The sequence below is a fragment of the Erinaceus europaeus genome, chromosome 16 (genome assembly GCF_950295315.1).
Source record: "Erinaceus europaeus chromosome 16, mEriEur2.1, whole genome shotgun sequence".
Taxonomy (NCBI): domain Eukaryota; kingdom Metazoa; phylum Chordata; class Mammalia; order Eulipotyphla; family Erinaceidae; genus Erinaceus; species Erinaceus europaeus.
The window spans coordinates 4335086-4343087 of record NC_080177.1 but is presented as its reverse complement, the minus strand read 5'-3'; the positions used below and the strand labels follow the sequence as shown (position 1 = coordinate 4343087).

At 44.0% G+C, this 8002-nt stretch overlaps 1 protein-coding gene across 14 annotated transcripts in view; it reads right to left on the bottom strand.

The window, feature by feature from the left end:
- The window catches only part of CSNK1G1 (casein kinase 1 gamma 1), a 172566-nt gene that overhangs the window by 159644 nt on the left and 4920 nt on the right, over positions 1-8002 (bottom strand). For 5 of the 14 annotated variants that reach the window (XM_060174340.1, XM_060174344.1, XM_060174347.1 and 2 more), the window contains exon 1: positions 5144-5619. The exons of 1 other annotated variant lie outside the window; for it this stretch is intronic. The gene's annotated coding sequence lies outside the window, so the exon portion shown is untranslated. Of the gene's footprint in view, positions 1-5143; positions 5621-8002 lie in introns of those variants that run through there. 8 more of the 14 variants (XM_060174345.1, XM_060174351.1, XM_060174352.1 and 5 more) reach the window with 3 other exon arrangements.

The following is an 8002-nucleotide window of genomic DNA, read 5'->3' as shown; positions in this document are numbered from 1 at the left end:
TAACAGATTATCTCCAGTGCAAAACCAAAATACATTAAGATTCATTTTAGCAGCCAGAGAGGAGACTCAGCCTGTAGAGTGCCGGACTGGAATCCACACAGCAACTTCCCCTCACTCCCTCAAAATAGAAACATTAGGCCAGAGTTAGATCAGTAGTGTCACAAATGTTAGATGCCCTGGGTTCCCTGGAACCACACTAAAATGTACACACACATACACACTGTGGTTCAAGTGGTGGTGTGGTGGTTTAAAATGCTGGGCCTACAAGCATTAAGTCTTGAGTTCAATTCCTGGAACTGCATGTGGCAGAATGATACTCTGGTTCATGTTTTCTTCTATGTGTATGCCATACACACACACACACACACACACACACACACACACTTCATACTCATAAATAAGTGAATAAATAATGCACATATACATACACACATTAGCTCAACATTACTGGAATTATCTAGAACTTCAAATAAGTATTTGTATACTAATATTGTTCATCTATATAAAAGGGAAAATTTACTCCCTATAAAATCATGATTTCTTCATGAACTAAAATGAGCAGTTTAGACCATTCTGTCAGAAAAAGGACTGGACCAGAGACACTAGACCTGAGTCCCAATCTGGTTAATCAGCTCTAAGATACTGAGCAAGTCACTTAGCCCCTCTGCACTCACACAGTCTCAGCTGTAAAATAAAATCTAGCTAGACGTCTCCGTGTTTTTAGTTTTAGGGTATCATCATCATGGAACTCAAGAAACATCAGCTTCAACCAGATGGCTCCTATTACGGACAAAGTGAGCGAATGTATTGATTGATCTGGAGAGTATCTCAGGGAAACCTAAGTGCTTTCACACAAACCAGTCCTCGCACCGCTGTTATGTAAGGAGGTGGAAAAGCGAACAAATGTACCAAACACTGAACAACGCCTACATCATACCCTACAGGACTGGAGGACTCAGATGTCACAATACCAGCCAGGGACTAGAATCTGCCAAGCAGGGGGTATTCAGGACAGGGCAGTTACAATGTCAAGTGAAAGAGAATTCTGGTTAGCAGCGGCTTGTCAGGCTCTGGTAAGCAGCATCTCAGATAATGTTCCATTACATTCAGCTCAGACTGAGTCACAAGCGGAAGTAACCATGCAGCAGTACACAGGCTCTCCCCCCCCACTCAACCCTTGTCAGCGCAGGCTGCTGGGCAGTCTTCAACAGGTGGCCTAGAAGAAGTAAACAATGGCTAGGGCAGCCAAGAAATCCGTGTAGGTGAAACCCTACCCACTAAAAGGCGAGGGACAAAAGACCTCAACTTTCCTGAGGTCAGGAATTCTGAATTTAGCCCTCCTATCAAGCTCCTTCACTCCCTTGCAACTGTCATGTGGCTGGGACCACCTTCCACTCACATGTTCAAGTAACTATTAAGTATCTCCAGTAAAGAACTGAAGGGGGAGGGGGAGTTGGGCGGTAGCACAATGTGTTAAGTGCACATGATGCAAAGCGCAAGGACCAGCGTAAGGATCCCAGTTCGAGGCTCCGGCTCCCCACCTAGAGGGGAGTCGCTTCACAGGTGGTGAAGCGGGTCTGCAGGTGTCTGTCTTTCTCTCCCCCTCTGACTTCCCGTCCTCTCTCCATTTCTCTCTGTCCTATCCAACGACATCAATAACAACAACTACAACAATTAAAAAAAAACACAAGGACAACAAAAGGGAAAATAAATAGACACTAAGAAAAAATACAAAGAAAAAAACAGCTGTGATGAAATCATGCGTGCATGAGCACTGGTTCATTAAAAAGAACCAGCAGCGGGGACCAAGCAGCGGCAGGCCTACCTCCCAGAGCGCACATTACTGTGTGCAAGGCCCCGCCCGGACTCGGGCCCCCAGTCGCTACCTGCACAGAGGAAGCTTCACAAGCAGTGAAGCAGGGCTGTAGGTGTCCCTCTCTCCTTCCCCTCTCAATTTCTTTCTGTTCTATAAAGTAAAAGAAAAGAAAAGAAATACGGCTGCCAGGAGCAGTGAGTTCGTACTGCAGGCGCCGAGCCCGCTCTATGAACACAATGACAAATCAATCTTTTGAAGAGAAAACTCAAGACTCTTAATGCTTTGAATTACTTCTGAAAATGTTAGGGAAGACTTTTTTTTTTTTCTCAGTTTGTAGCTCCATCGATGAGCTTCCCTCCACCCTACAAAGAGGAGACTTTTCTAAATCACCCTCACAGATAACTTTGTTCATTTCTTTAAACAGTCCGTACACGTGGTGACGCAGTGCTGCAGGTGTCTGTCTCTCTTGCCTCACAATCTCTCTCTGTCCCAAAGCAACAAAGAAAAAAAAAGGAAGAGATAACTGGCAGGGGCACTGGATCCATCAGGTGGGCGCCAGGTCCCAGCAGTAACTCTGGTGGCTGTTTAAAAACTATTAAGAATGTGTGTGTGTGAGTCTAGGGGTCCGTGATATTATAATGGTCAGTGGCATTACACCATTTTTCAGAAGGTACAATAATACAAAGGACAAAGCCTCAGTTATCTACAGATTCTGAGTAAGCAGTGTCGGTGTGAGGTCACTGAGTAAACCGACCACTCTTGTGATCGGAGGTTAATAATGAAGGAGGCTAGGCGGTTTTTTAAAAAATTAAAAAAAAAAACTTTACATAAAAAAAATGACCTTCAGGATCCCGGTTTGAGCCCCAGCTCCCCACTTGCAAGAGAATTGCTTCACAAGTGGTGAAGCAGGTCTGCAGGTATCTATCTTTCTCACCCCCTCTGTCTTCCCCTCCTCTCTCCATTTCTCTCTGTCCTTTCCAACAACATCGATAGTTACAACAATAAATAAAAAAGGCAACAAAAGGGAATAAATAAATAAATATTTATTTAAAAAATGACTTAGGCTGGGGAGACAGCATAATGGTGCCGCAAAAGACTTCCATGCCTGCGGCTCTGAGATCGCAGGTTCAATCCCCAGCACTGTAATAAGCCAGAGCTAAGCAGTGCTCTGGTGTCTCTTTCCCTCATTAAAATAAATACATAAACCATTTTAATGATTTAGAGGCCAGGGAATCAGTTTAACTGGTATAGCATCAGACTTTCAAATCTGAGGTCTCCAGCATAGTGTGCACCAGAGTGCTGCTCTGCCTTCTCTCTCTACCCCACCGACCCGCCTCTCAGGTGAAATGCTCTCATGTGATAAACAAAAACATTTTCACTGAATTACCTTTGGGGCCCTTGTCTTGTTCTGGGTTCAGTCTCTTTTTTTATTCCAGTGCCATGCTGTCTTTTGTTTGTTTGTTTGTTTGTTTTTTGTCTCCAGGGTTAACACTGGGGTTTGGTACCTGTACTAAGAATCCACTGCTCCTGGAGGCTAATTTTTCTCCCTTTGTTGCCCTTGTTTTATCATTGCTTTTATTGTCATCGTTGTCATTGCCCTCATCATTGGATAGGACAGAGGGGGAGAGAAAAACACCTCAGACCTGCTTCACCACTTGTGAGGCAACCCAGCAGATGGGGAGGCAGGGGGTCGAACAGGGATCCTTGCACTAGTCCTTGCGCTTTGCACCATGTGTGCTTAACCTGCTGCGCCACCACCTGGCTCCACTGGACTCAGTCTTTCTTTCTTTTTTTTATATATTTATTTATTTTCCGTTTTTGTTGCCCTTGTTTTTCATTGTTGTTTTAATTATTGTTGTTGCCGTTGTTAGATAGGAAATGTTAGAGAGAAACGGAGAGAGGAGGGGAAGACAAAGAAGGGGAGAGAAAGATAAACACCGGCAAACCTGCTTCACCACCTGTGAAGTGACTCTACAGCTGGGGAGCCAGGGGCTCGAACCGGGATCCTTATGCCGGTCCTTGCACTTTGCGCCACGTGCGCTTAACCTGCTGCGCTACCGCCGGACTCCCCCTGGGCTCAGTCTTATCTATAATCCAAATCACCTGCACTGGAAATCAGCCAGTGTGTGTGTGGGGGGGGTTGCTTGCCTGTCACTGATGACTGAGTCTGGAGATGCGAAATGGGACCCTAGAGGCGGCAAAGTCGCTAGAATCTCAAGCATCAGGTCTTTTCCCTTTGAAATATTTTATTTATTTTAATGGGAGAAAGAAACAGAAAAAAGATGCCTAGAGGTATGTATACTAGAATCCAGCTCAGAACTACAATTGTGTTGCTGGAGATTGAACCTGAAACTCTGGAGCCTCAAGTATGAAAGTCTTTGCAGAACCATTATGTTGTCTCCACAGTCCCTCAAGCACAGGGTCTTGAGTTCAATTCCAGGCATCACATGTGTCAGAGCAGTGTTCTGGTTCTCTCTCTCTCATGAATAAATCTAAGAGAGATGTGAGTGGGATCTGACAATTACCATGAACATTCAAGCACAAAAAAAAAGAAACCTTAAAACCATTCAATGGGGGAGTTGGGTGGTAGCTCAGCAGGTCAAGCGCAGGTAGCCAAAGTGGAAGGACCTGCATAAGGATCCTGGTTCAAGGCCCCGGCTCCCCACCTGCAGGGGAGTCGCTTCATAAGCCGTGAAGTAATCTGCAGGTGTCTCTCTTTCTCTCCCCCTCTCTGTCTTCCCCTCCTCTCTCCATTTCTCTCTGTCCTATCCAACAACGATGACATCAACAACAACAATAAAACAAGGGCAACAAAAGGGAAAAATAAATCAATCAATATAAGAAAATTAAGGGAGTCAGGAGGTAGCGCAGTGGGTTAAGCGCAAGGACCAGCATAAGGATCCTTGTTTGAGCCCTCGGCTCCCCACCTGCAGGTGAGTCACTTCACAAGCAGCGAAGCAGGTTCGCAGGTGTCTTTCTCTCCCCATCTCTCCATTTCTGTCTTACCCAACAACTACAATAACAATAATAACTGCAACAATAAAACAACAAGGGCAGCAAAAGGGAATTAAAAAAATAAAAAATAAACATTCAACAGTACCAGCAGACAACACCTATCTACAACAAACATCTCTCTACGGACATCAGGAGGGACACAAACAGGTACCAGTCAGTGGACGGCACTTCTGTTCAGCGGTCGCAAAGTCCTCAGGGCGCCTCTTCCTAGGCTACAGTTAGAATGTGTCAACTCCAGAAACCATCCTAGGCTGTGCCAGTACTCTGGCATTCTGACGGAGCTCTCAAAGCAGAGCGTGCAGACAGACTTACCCAGCCCCCAGAAGTGTTCACCCAGTTGTCTTCTGATGGCAAGTTCACTCAGCTTCTCAGGCCAAGGCAAAATCCAACAGAATATCCCTCTCCCCAGTCTGGCTGCGCCTCCATTGTGATGGGTGTGTGATTATTGAAGAACAATTCCCAGCCCTGACACCGCAGGCCTGCTCACACCAAGGACACGGGTGCAGGGCCAGTTCAGCCATCCTGCAGCAGACAAAACGACAAGGTGCGGCTCTTTGTTCCAGATGGTTCTTCCTGCAGGCCATTCCTGGGCCACGACACTAGTTCTCCTTTATAGTTTCTCAGAGGTGCCTGGGTCTTTCAGGTCCCAACTGCTGCAAATTGGACAAGTTATAGCCAAAAGCCAATCCTTGGGATTTCTTAAGATCCAAACGTAAGGTGTCTGAGATGCCGTCTGTGGTAGAACACACGGATGGGATCCTGGGCTCCATCCCAAGCACTCTCCTGACAAAAACCTCAAGCTTGAAAGTGATCAGTGTATACCCTGTGAATGGCACAGTACCACTTCGAGGAAGACCATAGCTGGCAGGCATAAAGTAAGGCAAAACGCGCTGCTGAAAGTCAGTGCATCAGCCCAGGAGGGAGCGTGGCAGGTGGAACGCTGGAGTTGCAAGCACGAGGCCCCCAGTTCAATCCCAGCATCCTGTGCGCCAGAGCGATAATCTGCTTCTCTTTCTCTCTCATTAATAGGTAATTTTTTAAAGTAAGTATAAGTGTACTATCACTACATTTAAAAAATCCCAAGCTAAGACTCTTCTTCTGGTTGTCTTAATGCAGCAAAAGAAGAAAACCCAAGTTTTTCTCCAGAATTCATTTTTAGCAGCTCCTACCTACGAGCATGCAGTGATGGTAAGCACTACTGACAACAGAGATGCATGGAGCTGCGTAAAGTTCAGATAATTTGAAATAATTACTTTCAAGTAGTGTCTGTGATCATTTTGTGACTCAATCTAAATAAAAATTCCTTCAGTCGCATTTTCCTGGCTATAGCTAAAATTATATAATCTAAGTCCACTGAGAATTGTTTTTGAAAAATAGTCTGATGAAGTCACAGCCACAAAACATGAAGGGATGCGGGATTAAAGAATCTGAGACAGATGGCTTGTCTCCCATTCCCCCCCCCCCCGAGTCCATCTTGAACACCATCCCAATAATGTCAAAATCCAATTTAGGTCTCCAAACAAGTAATCTACAAAATGTAAAATGGCAACTGCACGAAATTCTTTTTTTTTTTCCCCTCCCAGTACTTCAAGTTTCTATATGAGACCAAAACCAGTAGTAGCCAGATGTTAAAGAGGAAAACTCTACTTCACATGTTCTAAAGTTCTTTCATGGAAATCTTCTTCCACTTCACTGAAAAATCTTTATCAAGATTGGTGACGTTAATTTCTAAATAGCATCTGGGCATATGTGATGGGATACAGTGATTATCTTTATCAGAGATTACACTGAACTTCATCGAAGGAAGTATGCTTTAGACAGAAATGCATTGTAAAACACACAGTTGGTTTGAGTAAAGGAAAAGCACTGCTTGACATTAAAAAAATTTTGTTTTCCAAAATAACTCTTTCAAGTACCAGTAAAATTCACTGTATGTTTCTTACCGTGATTCTAGCACACGGTCTGTCATTCACTACGGCTCTAGTGCACTGTCTAGAAATCTTCCCAATCTCTCCTAAAACTTTGAGATCATCCAAGAGAGGGATATCAAAGGAAGGTTGGGTTGTTTTTAGATTTCCTCACAAGCAAATTCCATAACTGACAACTGCAGAGATCCTTGGAATGGCCACATACTTTGTTAGAGTGGAAAAGGTCACTGACAAAAGGCCTAAACCCACAGTCTCCCCTTCTGTTGCTGCTACAATCCAGAGGGACCTTTGCACTCTAATGCTAGTATGCTATCTCCAGCACCAAAATAAATAATGTCTTCAACTCTCATGGGAAGGCTGGGGAGGACAGTAACCCCTGACGGAAGATAACACAGCCTCAACTTTGGATTCAAATGATGGAAACTAACAATCCTGAAAGACACAGAGTAAAAAACTCATATACACAAACTCTGTATGTGGGCAAGGGAGCGGATAGCATCAGGGCTCTGCAAAAGACTTTTATTTTCATGCCTGAGGTGCTCAAGTCTCAGGTTCAACCCCCAGCACCACCATCAGCCAGAGGCAAGTTGTGCTCTGGTAACATAAATATTAAAAGAACCTTTATATGGGAGTCAGGCGGTAGCGTAATGGGTTAAGTGCAGGTGGCGCAAAGCGCAAGGACCGGCTTACGGATTCCGGTTCGAACCCCGGCTCCCCACCAGGGGAGTCACTTCACAAGCGGTGAAGCAGGTCTGCTGGTGTCTATCTTTCTCTCTCCCTCTCTGTCTTCCCCTCCTCTCTCCATCTCTCTGTCCTATCCAACAACAATGACATCAATAACAACAATAAAACAAGGGCAACAAAAGGGAATAAATATTTTTTTAAAATAACCTTTAAAAAAGAACCTTTATATGCTCAGAAAAAAAATCACTTAGAATCCAGTAAAATCATAATTACAATTCTTTAAAAATATATAGTATTCCATTAATAATTTGTTAAACATTTATTTTAGGAATGGGGAGATAGCATAATAGTTATGCAAAGGCTTTCAGGTCGGAAACATGAAAAATCCCAAGTTCATCCCCCAGCACTACCATAAGCCAGGGCAGCTCTGGGGGGGGGGGGGGGGACCTTACAAAACTATATATCATGTATATATAATATATATTATATATAACGTATAGTTTTGTAAATTATATACATATGTCATATATATCATCATTTAACATATATAAAATACAAA